Below are 17,121 nucleotides of genomic sequence, written 5' to 3' on the forward strand. Positions count from 1 at the left end.
CAACCACTGTTTAATCCAAAGTCATGAAGATTTAGGCTTATGTTTTCTTCAGAGAGTTTTATAGTTTTAGCTCTTACATTTAGATCTATATGTTGCATATAGTATGAAGCAGGGATCCAAATTCATTCTTTTGCATGTGGATATCCAGTTGTCCCAGCACCATTTTTTGAAAACACTATTCTTTCCCCATTAAATTGTCTTGGCACTCTTGTTGAAAATCAATTGGCAGTAAGTGTAAGGGCTTCTGTCTGGACTCTCAGTTTTATTCCATTGGTCTGTATGCCCATCCTTATACCCGTACCACCCTGCCTTGATGACTGAAGTTTCCTAGTAAGTTTTGAAATCAGGACTTGTGAGTCCCCCAACTTATTCTGAATTTACTTTAACTTTTGATACCGAACACAGTGTGAGAGGTGAATGAACAGCATGACATTGGAGTTGGGAGCCCCCTCCCTCCAAAGGCCTCATTTTAGGAACACAGGCCCCAAGTGCCACACAAGCCTTGGAGAGATGGGTTCCCATCCTCTCAGCCCATGGCTCTTCATTATCAATCAATGGAAACATTCTTCGGAGAACAATGATTCCCTTGGGTTATTTTAAACATGGCTTTAAGTCTTCCCCACATGCTCTACTGTCTAATTGCTTTTCCTGAAACAGTGTCATTCACAACTGGATTATTAATGAACTGAGAGGGAGCCAGGGAGCCATTGAAGGGGGCTTACAGTTCCTGGAGAGGGCCTGGGGGCCTGGAACAAGTTCAACCCACAGATTTTCTCTCCCCCAAGAAAGGTGACTGAGCAAACAGAAAATCACTAAACTCAGGTGATGCTGGTGGCCTCAAAAGAATATTGCTAGTGAAAAAAAAAGGATTCGGGCGAGTTCCTCAAACATGACAGCTGAGAATCAAATTAACTGGGTACCATCCCCAAACTCCCCAAACTTAAACTCTGAATTTCCCCAGCTGGCTGGCCCTGGGGTGCCTAGGGCTCTCATCTGTAGGCCGGGAAAGCTCAGGAAACAAGGCCTTTGTGGAGAAGAGAAACCTATTGTTCTAAGGCCAGGGTTCAGCAAATGTGGATTCCAGAGAATGTTTGGGGAGGTTTTCTCCGCTTTGTTTATGAACTTTCTCTTCTCTTCCTGGGGTGGTGATGGTGGGGGGTGACTCTCAGCAACTTAAATAGTTAAACCCATTGTGTTGTAAAGAAAGGCTGGTGCACAGAGTGCAGAGGCCTTCAGCCCCAGAAAGAGGCTTGAATAAGGTGACAGAAGCCACCGGGTATGTTTTGCTTTTTATTTTTAGCGTTAAATCTCAGGGAAGCAGCCCCTATCTTCATCCTGCACATCTCAAAGGGCGTCAGACGTCAGCAGAGGTACGACCACTTCCTTCCTCCAGCGCTTCACCTCCCTTCTTTCCAGAAAGAGGAAATGATGCGAGTCCACGCCGCAGGCCACAGCCCCCATGTCTCGGCCCCAGCAGCTGGGGGACCTGGCCCCACAGATCTGTCCCCAGCGCAAGGCCAGGGCCGGCCCCTGGACCTCCTGGGAAGCCTTCAGACTCAGGCCGCGCAGGCCTTCAAGCTAGGAACCCTGAGTTCCTGGCCCTGGCATTCATTCTGTGTGACCTTGAGCAGGTTACCACTCCTCTCTGGGCTTCAGGATTCCCGTCTGTCAAATGGGAGCAGGGATACCGTCCTTGGCTTCCCTCTTTCCATGGTCGGGGTGGGGGTTAGGAAAACTGTTTTGGAGGAGGGGGCAGCGTTAGGAAAACTATTCCGAAGCCTGGCCGCGTCCCAACCGGTTTCAACTTCCTGCAGCTCAGAAGAGGGGTCCCCACCCGAGAGCGCCGGGACCCTGTCCCGCGCTGCCTCCCAAGCCGGATGGGGTTGAGCGCGCCCACCCCAGTCCCAGGAGCTCAGGCCCCGCCTTGGGGGAGGAGCCGAGAGGCGGCGCGGAGGCTCGCGGCCGAGCAGAGCCAGCTCTGTCGCCGCTGGAGCAGCTGCGGCTCGGGGACCCACAGACACAGCCGGGGTCGGGAGCCGCCCGGGGCAGGGCTCGGGAGAGCGGGTGAGTTCCCCGGCGGCGCCACCACCCTCCTTGCGCTCTGCGGCTTCGCAGGGCGGGGGATGAGGATGGGGCGGGGAGGTGGTCCCAGCCTGCGATCACCTAGCTGGGGGCCGGGGCGCTTTGGCCAAGGGACGATAGCTTGAGATAAATGGGAGTGTGGGGACTCTGGAAAGACGGGTACCGAGAGCGCTAGGTCCGGGAGTCGGGCTGGAATGGGGGCGTTCTCTCCGGCCTCGCAATTCCTTGACGAGGCCAGGGGAGGGGGCGCATTGGCAGGTTGTTGGCTGCGGCCGTCGTAGACCGATCTTGGGGCGGGGAGGTGGGGTCCTCGGTCTGTTCTGGACTCATGGGGCCGCCGTCTGCCGGGGGTGCAATGCCGGGCGGCGGGAGCCACAGCGGACACCAAACAACCCCCCCGCGCCCACTCTCCCGGCCGGGCATGGTGGTGCCGCCCCCTCGCGTGGCGGGGCTTGGTTCCGGCGGGCAGCGACAGGGCGCAGAGAGCGCTCCTGCCCGGGCGGGAAAGATCCCCAAGGCAGGCGCCTCCACCTGCAGACCCGCCCCTCCTCAGGATCCGGCTGACAGCACCAGCCAGCCCGGGGAGACCCCGCGAGTGGTAGTTCCCCGGGAGGGGCGCGCCCGGCCTCTCCCAGGGCCCCGTGCGCCGGCGGCTGGGTCCCCCGCGCCAGGAGCGCTCCCCTCTGGGCGACTCCGGCTCATCGATTCCGGCCGGGAGGAGCGCCCCCGGGCGCCGAGGATGGGCGGAGACGTGCAGCCGCCCCAGAGAGGTCGCCCAGAGGGGTCTCCCCAAGGTCACCCGGAGTGCCCAGGCTGAGCTGCCCAGACCGCCCCGGGTGGAGAGCCGGGAGGCAGGCGCTCGCTGCCCTCCTCCTTCCCCCATGCAGACTCCCTTCCTCCGCTCCCCCACCCCGGCCCGGCCTCCAGCTTCACGGGAGATGCTGATGATGCAGCTCCCAGCCCTTGGCGGATAATCGAGCCTGGGAGAGCTTTGAATCTGGCCCTCCTGAGACCCCAGGGCTGCGCCGCTGCCGCGCGCCAGGCCTGGGTCCCGGTGCTCCCGGGCACCTCAGGAGCGGAGGGAGAGGGATGTGGCTTCATCAGCGCTTCTAGGAACCGAAAACCGAGCTGCCTGCGCGCCCATGTGATTGCATTTCACATAAAGGGCCCCTGTTCTCACTGTCAGAAGCGCCCCCCAGCTCTCCGCGGCTCTGGACACCAGGTGCCGCCTCTGAATCACCCTCTGTGGAGGACCCGGGGCCCGGAGGTACCAGGCGCCCTTTCCCGCAGGGCTCTCCCTGGAAAGGGCCTGCCGATGGCGGCCTCAGTCCGCAGGGGTATTTCCCTGTGTACCCTGCCATTTCCTGCGGCTGGTGAAGCACCGGAGAAAAACCGTCCATCTAGGAGGCCTCCTCCAAGGCTGGTAATAAAGCTTCTTAGACCAGCCAGCGACTAGCTGTCTACTCGTGGGCAAGGTACTTGGCTTCTGGAGTCTCAACTGCCTCTAAGATACGGGGCTAACAGCCGCCAGGCTGTGGGGAGATGAAGGAGAGGCTGGGTGCAGCAGAGCGGGAGGATGAACACTCCTTGGCCAATACTGGCCGCCCTCGGGATTGGCTTTGAGTGGGGCGTGTCTCTCTTAGACAGGTGCAGAAGTGGAGCCCTGGTGGGTGGTTCTGCGGGGCTGGGGGAGTTTCCACATCTTCCTCCCCCAGCTCTGTCATAAAAAGCCAGCTTGCAGGAGGCCGGTGGGGGCCAGCAAATCTTTCCAGCCGGCTGCCTGCTCACACGGCCCTTCCCACACAAATCTCCCATGCCCTTCTCTCCCACCTGTCACCCAAATCCCATCTTCCTGGCTGAGTCCCCAGGATGCTGGGGGCAAGATGTCAACCAGGCCACCCTGGACTGTCAACTCTGTGCCTACTTGTCTACTGGGGTCTACCTAACAGTGTTCCCCTGTCCTGGAACCTTCCTGGCTCCAGCTCTTCCCAGCCTCTGTAATGTCTTCTTTCCCCTCTTTTGGTCTCCTACCACCGTGACACTCATTAGTGGCTCTGTGGTTCATGTGTCAGGGGCCCCGTGCCATCTGTGCTCTCCAGATCACCCATGGCCTAGAAAGACACGGTAGGCAAGGCCCTGTGCCCACTCAGACTTTGCTCTCTCTGGTAGTTGACGGAGTGGAGGTTAAATTCTAATCTAGCTGTTAAGTCATTTCAGGAGCTTGAGCCACAGGGCTAAGAGGATACTGATGTAGGCAGGTGGTTTTTCCTTAAAGCCAGAACCTTTCTCCTTTCTGCAGAGCCCATTTGAGCCCTTTGGAAACTAGGCCTATGTGTGATGGCCTCACAGAATCCTCACAACCCCATGAAGTAGGCATTACTGATTCCCGTTTTGCAGATGGGAAAACTGGGGCTCAGCTCCTCTCAAAACCAGCTCCATGCCCCAAGTGGAGCAACAGAGGCTGCAGCCAACCTGGTTTAGGAGAAGGCAGAAGGCACATACCTGAATTCAGGTGCTGTGCTTGGACTCTTGGGACCCCATCCCCCCAACCTTTCCCTCCCCTCTCCCAACCTAGCCACCACCCCTCCTGCACCCAGGACTCTTGTCACATTTGTTGACCAGGAGGTCCCAACTGGCACTCTTCCAGCAGAGACCAGGAAAACCTTCACTGTCCTGAGTGCATCTTAGCAATTGGGCTTCAAGAAGGGCTCGGACAAGCCTGCCTCTTACAGAAAGCTACGAGTATGAAGAGTGAGGGAGCCAGAGGGGTCTAATTTTAATTAGGGATCTATACCTAAAAGCTCTGTGACCCTGTATACATGACTTAATCTCTCTGAGTCTGGTTTTCTCATTTGTAAAATAGGTATCACAGCAATGCCTACTTTGTGGGATTGTAAGGATTCCATGAGACCATTAACACATAGAAAGTGCTCAGTACTAGGGTGGAGCATAGTGGCTCACACCTGTAATCCCAGCAGTTTGGGAGGCCAAGGCGGGAGGATCACTAGACGTCAGGAGTTCGAGACTAGCCGGCCAACATGGTGAAACCCCATCTCTACTAAAAATACAAAAATTAGTGCAGCATGGTGGCGCATGCCTGTAGTCCTAGCTACTTGGGAGGCTGAGGCACGAGAATTGCTTGAACCCGGGAGGAGGAGGTTGCAATGAGCCGAGATCACACGACTGCACTCCAGCCTGGGTGACAGAGCGAGGCTCCATCTCAAAAAGAAAAAGAAAAAAAAAAAGAAAGTGCTCAGTACAGCATCTAGTGTGGGTAGGAATGCAGGAAATGATCATTGTCACCATCACTACTATTTCCTCCTTTGTGTTGGACTCTCAAAGGTCCCACCTCCTCCAGTGCTAGGGTGGGGAGTGAGTGCGACCCTGTCTCTTCTGCCTGTAGCCATCAGGACAGGGAAAGCCTCTCAGCCTGTCTCCTGGGGCGGGGGTGGGGGCTCACTCCTGGGAACTTGAGTCTAGCACCAGCTTTTCCCCGGGGAGTCTGTGAGCAGCCACTTAGCCTTTCTCAGCTGACTGCCATTTTCCAGGATTCATTGGTTCATTCAAAAGACGTTTATTCCATCCCAGCCCTTGTGCTTAGCAAGGGATTTCAAGATGAATGAGGCAGCTCTCAGAATTCTCCCTCTATGGGGAGAGGCAGGCCTGGAGACAGATAATGAGGACACTGTGGGATAAAGGCTGCAACAGCAAGAAGAGAGAGTGATGAGCAGATCCACATGGCTCAGGCTGACCCAGGTCTGAATCTTGAAGCTGCCACCTTGTAGCTGGGTGAGGATGGACAGAGGCCTTACCTCTCAAGCAGATAAGCCACCTCCCTAAGATGATGATGTGAGGAGAGAAGTGAGACACTGTGGATAAAAAACCTAGCTTGGACCAGGTGCGGTGGCTCATGCCTGTAATCCCAGCACTTTGGGAGGCAGAGGTGGGCAGACTGACTCCAGGAGTTCGAGACTAGCCTGGGCAATATGGCAAAACCCCGTCTCTACAAAAAATACAAAAAATTAGCCAGGCACGGTGGGTGGTGTGCACCTGTAGTCCCAGCTACTTGGGAGGCTGAGGTGGGAGAATCACCTGAACGGGGGAAGTGGAGGCTGCTGTGAGCCATGATTGCGTGCACCTCTGCACTCTAGCCTGGGCAACAGAGTAAGACCTTGTTTCGAAAAAAAAAACAAACAAAACAAAACCAAAAAACTTAAAAACCCAGCTTGGGCTTTCTAGATATTAATAAGTGCTCACAGATGTTCATTGCTATTATTAGTCTATTATTGCCAATAACAGGTGGGCAAAAGTTGCTGTGAGAGCATGTTGAGCCCTTCAGTGACAGTTTTCCAGGTGGTAGGGCAGCCCTAGCCAGGAGAACAGCATGTGCAGAGGCACCGAGGCTTAAAAGTGCTGGATGTTTTTGGAGAGCAGTGGGAGGAGTTGCTGATGGAGCAGAGTCATGAGAAAGTTTGATGGAGGCAGAAGCAAGGCCAGGGAGGTAGCAGAGGCTATCCTGCCGGGAGCCCCGAAGGATTAAACACTCACTGACCCGAGGCAGTCCCTCTGCACCTTCCTTGGAGGGTGGTTCTCTAGTGAGGGTTGTCCAGGAAACTTCAGGATTAACTTTTGCATGGGAGGAAGGGCTGGTCTCTGCTCAACTATCCATACATTCACCATCCTTCCCTCTTCATTCCACCCAGGAAGCACGAAGAAGAAGAGGTCCACTCCCTCTTCCTGAGATGCTTTTCCCACCTCTGCACTTGTTTCTCTCTTCCTGGGACTCAGTTTCTCACCTGAGAGAAGAGGGTAGAAGTGGAGGAAACGTCATGACCTGACTCACTGATTGATCATGATATAGCACCAAGTGCATTTCTGGATGCTAGTCACTGTCAGAGGTCTTTTACTTGCATCGCCATTGAATTCTCATACCAATCCGTTGAAATGAATGCACTTATCCCCCACTGCACAGAGGGAGAAACCGAGGCACAGAGGGTGAGGCAATTTGCTAAAGGGCATGCAGCTTGTAAGTGACAGGAACTCACGTCTTGGGGGGCATCTCAAAGTTGCCATGTGCTATCCTTCACCACCTTCTTCACACACTTTGTAAATCTAAGGCTGACTGCAGAATATCTGGCCTCTTTTGCTTTGTGTACCTTTGGGCGCTGGGCAGTAGGCATTTTGGAGATGGGTCACAGTGGGGTGTGCTCTGGGTATGTAACCTGACTTTGGGGAAATTCCTGGGTGCAGACGCTTTGTGGGGAGGTGTTCTTGGATGTCTCAGAATCTAGAATGGCATTCCTTCGCCCACAGATGTGCCTTGATGCAGGCAATGTGCAGCTTGATTGATGTGGCAGATGGTGGCTGAGCCCCACGGTGGCCCCAGGAAGGAATGAATGAATCTTTTAGGATGGCTGGTCAGAGCATCACATGACCACAGACCCTCCCTGTTTCAGAGGACATCCAAACACAGGCTTACATTTCCTTTTACATGGGGGCAAAGTTTGGGGCCAGGGTTCAAATCCTGGCTCTGCCTCCACTGGCTTTGAGGCCTAGGGAAATCTTTTCACTTCCTTGAACCTTAATTTCTTCATCTGGAAATAAAGATGAAGAAATAAGTTGCTATTTTTAGCATCTTCAATAAGTTGCTAAATAGTAACTAACAAACACAATTCTGAATTGTCATAAGGATTTGTAATCATATGTAAAATGCTTGGCATCCAAGCTGTAGATAATATTGATGTAATATCCAGCAGATTTTTCTCTGCAGTACTTATAATTGTGATTATATGGTTATATGTGAGCATTACTCTTTTAGTCTTCTGTTTCATCCACGAGACCTGTGGTTCTCAACTTGGGGCAGTTTGACCCTCCCCAGGGGATATTTGGCAATGTCTAAAGACATTTTTGGTTGCTACAACTTTTCGGGGGATAGTGGGGGAGAGGAGCTGCTGACATCCAGTGAGTAGATACCAGGGATGCTGCTAAATATCCTATGGTGCACAGGAGAGCACCCCCACAACAGAAAATTATCTGATCCCAAATATCAATAGTGCTGAGGTTAAGAAAGACTACACTGGACGATGAGCCCCATAAGGTCCGTGACTGTGTCCAATTCATTCAGCTGTGTGTCTCCAGTTGGCCAGCGTGATCAGCATGATGTCCAGCACACAGGAGACAATCAATATGCATTAAAGGAATGAATGAGGACTTGGAAGGCCTTATGTCCCCTGGAGTCCCAGGGGTTTAGCTTGTGGAACATTTTGAATAGGCAGAAGAGATTTAGATGAACTTGAATGACGAACAGCCAATTAGTAACTCAGGCCAAAGACATTCAGACCGAGCTCTCTGTTTTCCTTCCCAAGCAGGGGCTTGGGGGCCCAGATTATCTGAATTGTTCCTGCCATCACCACTGCATTTTACTCATGTAGATACAGGACCCGTCTTTATCTGGAAAGTAGGCTGGGGCAGAGGAGCATAGGTGCTGTCAGCTGGGCCCTTGGGATTTGCCAAGCTGGGGCACAGCTGCATGTCAGCTTCCTGTTTTGTCCCTTTCTAGTGGAATGAAGGAAACCCACTGAATGGCTATTTTCCACTGACATTTACAGCAATGTGATAGGCCTTGGATTAATGAGGTCAAGCTGCAGTGTGAAATCTGCCTGATAACTTGAAGCTTGGCCAACAGGAAGACATCGCTTGTTTTCTTTGGACCGTTTGATGTCCCTGGATGGCTTTAGGCAGGAAAGCAGGGGTCTCAATTCTGTACAAAAGAGGAGGGTGTTTTACGTCCTGGAATTACAGAGGCCAGAGGTGTCTCTTTTTCAATTTATTGGGAAGGTTTATTTTAATATGGACTTAGAAATAAATAACTTATTAAAGTGAAGGTTCACCTGGAGCCTTAGGCTGGCTGCTAAGTGCGAGTCTGGGCTGTTGAAGGGACTGTGCTGTTTTTCTGGGTCTCTGTAGGAGTTTGAAGGAGAAGACTGGCCCCAAAGGTTGTTTGAACAGGTTAGATGTGCCCATTGGTTAGAACTTACTTGGATAGGGAGAAGGGATCTAGGGCATATCCACAAACTTGCATATGGATCCCCTTTGGTTTCCTGCGAAAATGCAGAAACTGACTCAGTAGGGCTGGGTATGGAGTTTTCTGCATTTCTACCAAGCTCCCAGGGGGTGTCAAGCTGCTAGTCTGTGAACTGCACTTTGAGAAGCAAGGGTATGGGACACCCCAAGTCTACAGGTGAGGGTTCCCTGGTGCAAACCGCTTAAGCATGAAAGCAAATGCAGCCTGTTGTGCCTGTTCGCACAGCCATCTGCTGTGCTGGCTGGCTTGCGGAGTCACAGATGTTCACTGTGCCCCTTCTCTGTGTGCCCAGGCCTGGGACCAGACTTGACAAAGAGGATGCTTGGTCTCAAGGAGCAACTCAGACAGCCAGAATGTCAGCTAGAATGATGAGCTTTGAGTACTTTCAAAAACATGTATCCAGGTACATGCTGTTCCTGGGTCATCTGGTCACCTGGGACTTGTGAGAAGTACAGATGCCTGGGCCTTAGCCCAGTCCACCTGTGTTAGAATCAGCCAATATAGGGCCCTGAAAGTCTGTATTTTTTCAAAGTGTGCCAGGTGATTCTGATTCACAGCCAGACTGATGGAAGGGAAGGTGGGAGGAAGAACTGCCAGTACATGCAGGTTAATTGCTCAGCAGGACCTATGTAAGTTTGTAGAGTTGTGTATTGCTGATGGGCACAGTGGCACTCAGCTAAAGGAGAGGCTGAAATCTAGCCTGTGATCCACTTGCCAAGCTCTGCACCCTGCAGGGTTGCATCTGCTTAGAGGGAAGGGCACCTTTTTCTTAATATTCATCATAATCACTTGGTACTTATTATGAGCCAGGTGCTGTCTACTTAACTCCTTTAGACCTCCTAACAACTCTAAGGGGTGACATTATTATTATTATTATTATTATTATTATTATTATTATTATTTTGAGACACAGCCTCACTCTGTTGTCCAGGCTGGAGGGCAGTGGTGCCATCTCGGCTCACGGCAACTTCTGCTTCCCGGATTCAAGTGATTCTCCTGCCTCAGCCTCCTGAGTAGCTGAGATTACAGGCGCCCGCCACCACTCCTGGCTACATTTTGTATTTTTAGTAGAGAAGGGGTTTAACCATGTTGGCCAGGCTGGTCTCAAACTCCTGACCTCAAGTGATCCACCCGGCTCGGCCTCCCAGGGTATTGGGATTACAGGCATGAGCCACTGTGTCTGGCCAGGGGTGACTTTAGTGCTACTCTGATTTTACTGTTCAGGAAAGTGAAGCAGAGAGGTTCAATGTCTTACTCAAGGTCACACAGCCAGTAAATGGAAAAGTCAGGATTCCAATTCAGGACATCCGGCTTCAAAGTCCTTGTACTGAATCATTACACTCTCTGGCCCTTTCTTTGCATAAAAATGCTGTCTTCTCTTTATGGGGCTGTCCCTACTCTGAGGGAGTACCTTTTTTCTTGTCCTTCCTTCAGAGGGGGGAAGGCTAGCAATGACCTTGGCTGGCTTTAGAGTCAGGTACGGGTTTGATTCCTACCTCCAGCACCTACTGCAACCTTGAGTAAGTTACATGTGTATATTTGCTGAGCCACAATTTCCCCATATGTAAAACAGGAATAATAATAGTATAATATAAATTGATATGATTAGGCATTTAGCCTCTGCTTGGCAGGTAGGAGGTACCTGATACATGCCAACTATTCTTATGGCATTATTATCATTAGAGTTAGTCCCTAGGAGTATTCAGGGGCTAGGGAAATAGGTGAGCAAAGCACTGTGTCATTATGTCCCCAGGAGCTGGGTCATTCATTTTGTTCACTAGGTTACTTATGGCCATTACTTACCTGGGCATCCCTAGTCTCTGCTTCTTGGCCCCAGAGTCTGTGCCAGCCTGGAGAGTTCTCAGAATGTCTTAGTTCAGACTCTTAGTCAGAACTGCCTTTATTTCCTCACATCCAAGAACAAGTAAAATGTACAAATTTTGACACTTATTCTCTTTAGGTCTCTTGACTCTTTTTGGTGACTTTCTCTGTCTCCTGTTTTCTTTCTGGAACTATTGCTGTCGTTGGCTATCCCATGGACTGGATAGAGAGGAAATGTTGCCTTATAAACATTGCCAATTACCTTATAAAAATATAGGGAAGATTTTCACCAAAATGTCATTCATTTTTTTTCTTTTATATATAAACTTAAGCTTTTGTTTTCCTATGGCTGTATGTCATGCTTTTTAATTACACAAAGTATATAAGTGTATCATAAGTAAACTTTCCCCATCTTCTCAGCCACTCATCCCTTTTCCCCGGAATAAATCTATAAATGTTTTATGTATTTTTCCATAAATTTCATATGCATATATAAACCCATATTCATTTACATGTTTATCCATTTTTCTTTTTAACACAACTATACAAAACTCTCCTGAGATCTTCCTTTTCAGCTAATTTATCTGAGCACATGCCAACACACAGATATACCTGGATCTTTAAGGCTATCTGATAGTCCAGTGATAAAAATGTACCATCATTTGTTTTCTAGTTTCTTGATGATGGCTAAGATCGTTTCCAGTTTTTTTCCTCCTACAAATGTATAATGTTGCAACATCCTTGTTTGAACAGTGTATATATCTTTGTGTACTCTACATACTGATGATTTTATTCATAAGGAAAATTCCTGGCAGTTTCAACTATGATAGACATTGCTAACCTGTTCTCCAAAGAGGCTGAACCAATTTCTGTTTCCTCAACAGTGTATGACTGTTTCCCCCATCTATTCTCCAGCACTGAGGATTAAGTAACTTTCATTTTTGTCAGTCTGATAGATATAAAGCAGAACATTTGTGCATAAGGTTCTACAGTAATTTTTAGATTTTATGACCCTTTGGATTATGCCTACATAATGATGATCAAATATTCAGAAACTACCTTGTACCTGGCCTTATGCTTGGAATTGGATTACAAAATTAAATGAAACCAGCTTTTGCCCTCAGGTTGATCCCATCTCCTGGAGTTGGCAGACAAATGAACAAATAAAATGAGAGCAAAACCGTATGGTTCACATTGTGCTAGAGAAATGCATAAGCTTAGCTAACTTTTGTTTGATAAACTCTATATTCATTAATATCACAAATGAATTCATAAAATACCGTGTGCACTATGTCCCAGGGTGTGAGGAGGCTTGAAATTCTCAAAAGAAAACAACTTGATTAGAAGCAAAAAGAAAAAAAAAAAGAATGGAGCTTATCCTTAGTGGGGGCAGCAGAAGAAGTGGGAAGTTAGGAAGGGGTGAGTAATTTTAGAATAGTCTCTTTGGTAGTTTCCATGTTTACAAATAGGGTTTGTTTGAGGGAGCCTGTGGGGAAACCCAGCTGAGTTTGCAGCTGGCACTGATTACCGATCACTCAAACCCGGGCAGATCTGTACGTTGGTCCAGATAGAGTGGGAGCAAGGAAACAGGAGGCTGGCTTTAAAAATCAGCAACCTTGAAGCTCATAGAGGTTGGATGTAGGTGGCATAAATAGGCTGTTTACCACAGGGATTACAAGCAGGTGTGCTCTGAACAGGCCTGTGGTAGAGTGGATCCATAGAATGGTTTTCAATCAATGAATGAACATCAAACATCTGTCTATGTCTTGTAAAGGGACCTCCTTCTCAAAAAGAATAGGTCCATGTAGAAAGGCGTATGATCATCTGGTCGACCCACCTGGGGGGAACCAAGCCTTAGCTATATACATTTTCTTTGGGCCCACCTGTCCTAGATAGCTCTTCATTCACTTGAGACATCTTAAAAGCAACACAACACAAGGAGCAGCTGAGAAAATCAACTGAATCAGCGCTGTGGAATGAACCTAACCATTGTTTTACAACAAATCCCCTCAGCAGCGATATATAGAGCCAATTGCAAAGCATGCAGAGTGGAAAAGGGACTGTGAAGACCAGCACAATCTTAGTCCACCCTCTTACAGGAGGCAAAGGGCAGGGGCCAGGCGAGGTATGTCCTGGTTCTGGTCCCAGGGCCCACCCTCCTCCCCCATTAGCCAAGTCTGTTTTGCCCAGTTTGATGTTACAGCTCTTGTTCTAAGTCAAAGGACCACTCTCTCATGGCAGAACAGAAATTCTTCGTGAATTTTCAGTCTCTTGGCCAGCCTCCTGTCCACCCTCTCCCACGTATTGAATACCTACCATGTGCTGGGGGGCGCTATCATGGGATGTAAAGGTGAACAATACATATCCCTTGTCTTCTGAGAGCATCCAGTCCAATGGAAGAGGCAGATCTGAAACCAGCAATTACCAGAGTGCTGAGTGCCACAGAAGAGATGTGGTCAAATGCCTTGGGACTAGAGAGTGGAACAAAGCCCATTTGGCACAGGAGAGATAAAGAACAATTCAGAGGCAATATTAAGACATTGAGGCTAGGTGTGGTGGCTCATAGCTATAATCCCAGCACTTTGGGAGGCCAAGGCGGGCGGATCACCTTAGGTCAGGAGTTCAAGACTGGCCTAGCCAACATGGTGAAACCCTGTCTCTACTAAAAATACAAAAAGAATTAGCCAGGCATGGTTGTGTGTGCCTGTAATCCCAGTTACTCAGGAGGCTGAGGCAAGAGAATCACTTGAACCTGGGAGCCGGAAGCTGTAGTGAGCAGAGGTCGCACCACTGCACTCCAGCCTGGGCGACAAGATCAAAACTCCATCTCAAAAAAAAAAAAAAAAACAGACATTGAGACAATATTGTCTAAATGAGACAAGGCAAGTGCTGAGCACGGTGCCTGGAAAGCCCTTAAGAAATGATAGCTATTGTCATTTTAGCACTTGAGCTACCTCTCAAAGAACAAGAGGAGTTTGCCAGGTGGAGAGAAAGAAGGGTACTGCCACTCATAAAACAGCATGTGTGGGTCGGGCGTAGTGGCTCATGCTTGTAATCCCAGCACTTTGGGAGGCCGAGGCAGGCGGATCACGAGGTCAGGAGATCGAGACCATCCTGGCTAACACGGTGAAACCCCGTCTCCACTAAAAATACAAAAAATTAGCCGGACGTGGTGGTGGGCACCTGTAGTCCCAGCTGCTCGGGAGGCTGAGGCAGGAGAAAGGCGTGAACCTGGGAGGCGGAGCCTGCAGTGAGCTGAGATTGTGCCACTGCACTCCAGCCTGGGCGACAGAGCGAGACTCCGTCTCAAAAACAAAACAAAACAAAACAAAACAAAACAAAAACAGCGTGTGTGAAAGTGAGGAGGTGAGTGTGGTGTAGTGAAAATTGCATGGGCTTTGTAGCAGATACATCTTGGTTCAAATCTTAGCCCTGCCACTTCCTAGTTGTGACTTTGGGCATGTCAAGAGGAGTCTCCTTTTACTAATATATCCAGTGGGGGTAATGATGCCTGTTTCTAAGACTCATTGCGGGAATTAAAGTCAATTTATGCATAGTACCTGGCACACAGTAGAGTCTCAGCAAATGGTGAGTACCACTGGGGAGGAGTGAATCATCAGTCCTGTTTGGTGCAGCTGGAAAATTGGGTATTTAGTGAGTTGGGGGAGGGGAGGGAAGTTAGGCTGGCCAGAGAGAAAGCAAAAATGACAAGGTCCAGATATTGGACGGTTTAGGCTGAGAGCTTGAAACTGGACAGCATAGGCAGTGGGAGCCATCAGATGCTTCCCTCCAAGGGAAATACAGGATCAAACTTGGTTTAAGAGTGAAAACTCCACCAGCGTTGTGGATGGCGGGTTGGAAGGTAAGCGGTGGAGGCAAGGAAACCACTTTGGGAACTGCTGCATTCATTATTCTTGTCTTGTCAACTCACAGCTCAGATTAGCATAGCAAAGGCTCAGTTAACTCCTGCAGTCAAGTGCCTGTCTGGACAGGCAGTTTAGGGCAGTGGTCGAGTGTGTAGGCTTCACTGATTGTCCTCTTTTTTTTTCCTTGAGACAAGATCTCACTCTCTTGCCCAGGCTAGAGTGCAGTGATCTGTGATCGTGCAGTGGTGCAATCACAGTTCACTGCAGCCTCAACCTCCTGGGCTTAGGCGATCCTCCCACCTCAGCCTCCTGAGTTGCTGGGACTACAGGTGGGAGCCACCACACCCAGCTAATTTTTTAATGTTTTGAGATGAAGTCTCACTGTGTTGTCCAGGCTACTGTCAAACTCCTGGGCTCAAGCCATCCTTCCATCTTGGCCTCCCAAAGTGCTGGGATTCAGGCATGAACCACTGTACCTGACCCCTTGTAATTCTTGCAAGAAAAAGGAAAAAAAATAAAAAAGAACATGGGCTTCAGTGTCAAAGCCAATCTGGATTTGAATCCCACCCCTATTGCTTACTGGACATTGGGCAATTACTTAACCCTACGGAGCTTAGTTTGCCCTTCTATAAAATAGGGATTAATAGTACTTTTCTCATAGGCTTGCTGTGAAGATTACATGAGAGAGTATGAGTAGCTGAAACACATAGCTTAGCTCTAGGAATGCAGTGAGTGTTCAGTAAAAGTTGATAATTGTGATAAAATATATTACTAGCTGGGCATGGTGGTAGCTATAATCCTGGCTGCTTAGGGAGGCTGAGGCGGGAGGATTGTTTGAACCCAGGAGTTTGAGACCAGCCTAGGGAGCATACTGAGACCCTATCTCCAAAAAGATAAACTAAAAAATAAATATATTACGTATATGACTATAGAAGACTTTTTTCATGTAACTCCTATTAACATCCTCTGGCGCTACTAGTGTTCTACCAAAAACATCCTGCTTTTAGACTTCCTGGAGAAGCAGCAGCACTTTCTGCTCCAAGAAATAGTAAGGAGAGTTGCCAGGTTCTGACACAGTGGTTCTTGGGTGCACATGAGACCCACCTGGGGAGCTTTTAAAAACGTCAATTTCTGGCTGCGTTCCAGACCAATTAAACTAGAATCTGTCGAGGTGGGACCCAGAGAGCAGTATTAAAAAAAAAAAAATTGTGATGATTTCTTAAGGAAAAACAAATACACAAAAGTACACCAATCTTAAGTGGATCAATTTTTCACAAACTGAACCTATCTATTTAACCCATATCCTGCTTGGAGTGCTACCAGCACTCCAGAAGCCCCCTCTCCAACCCCGTATGTCCCTTTCCAGTCACTCCCTACACCCTGAAACCGCATAGATTAGTTTTGCCTGTTGTTGAATTTTACATAAATGCAATCATATAGTATGCATTTTTGTGTGTTTGGGTTATTTTGGTTAACATTGTTTGCGAGAGTCATCCATATTGTTGAGTGTAATTGTATATTGTTCATTCTCATTGCTGTACAATGTTTCATTGGGTGAACAAACCATATTTTTTCTCCAAACTACTTCTGGGGGCATTTTGGGTTGTTTATACTTTGCGTCTATTAGAAATAGTGCAATTAACATTCTTGTGAATGCCTTTTAGCGAATGTATACAGAAATTGCTGGCCGGGCGCAGTGGCTCATGCCTGTAATCCCAGCACTTTGGGAGGCCGAGGCGAGCGGATCACCTCAGGTCAGGAGTTCGAGACCAGCCTGACCAACATGGAGAAACCCCTTCTCTACTAAAAATACAAAATTAGCCGGGCATGGTGGCACATGCCTGTAATCCCAGCCTCAGGAGGCTGAGGCAGGAGAATTGCTTGAACCCGGCAGGTGGAGGTTGCAGTGAGCCGAGACTGTGCCATTGCACTCCAGCCTGGGCAACAAGAACGAAACTTCGTCTCAAAAAAAAAAAAAACAAATTTCTGTTGGGTGTATTCCTAGGAATTCAATTGCAGGATTATAGGACATGCCCGTGTTTAATTTTATAAGACATTGCTGAACAGTTTTAAAAAGTGGTTGTACCAATTTATATTCCCACTCAGTGTGTAAGAATTTTTGCCAACAGTTGGCATTTTCTGTCTTAAAAAAAAAATTTGAGCCAGGCGCGGTGGCTCACGCCTGTAATCCCAGCACTTTGGGAGGCCGAGGCGGGCGGATCATGAGGTCAGGAGATCGAGACCATCCTGGCTAACACAGTGAAACCC

The 17,121-nt window shown here is 49.1% G+C and overlaps 1 protein-coding gene across 1 annotated transcript in view; it reads left to right on the top strand.

Moving 5' to 3' along the window:
• Window positions 1–1,929: 1,929 nt before the first annotated feature.
• Window positions 1,930–17,121, top strand: part of PPP1R16B (protein phosphatase 1 regulatory subunit 16B) — a 118,010-nt gene continuing 102,818 nt past the window's right edge. The window contains exon 1 of the mRNA XM_003825887.3: window positions 1,930–2,064. The gene's annotated coding sequence lies outside the window, so the exon portion shown is untranslated. The remainder of the gene's footprint in view (window positions 2,065–17,121) is intronic.

This window comes from Pan paniscus, chromosome 21, assembly GCF_029289425.2.
Source record: "Pan paniscus chromosome 21, NHGRI_mPanPan1-v2.0_pri, whole genome shotgun sequence".
Classification (NCBI taxonomy): Eukaryota; Metazoa; Chordata; class Mammalia; order Primates; family Hominidae; genus Pan; species Pan paniscus.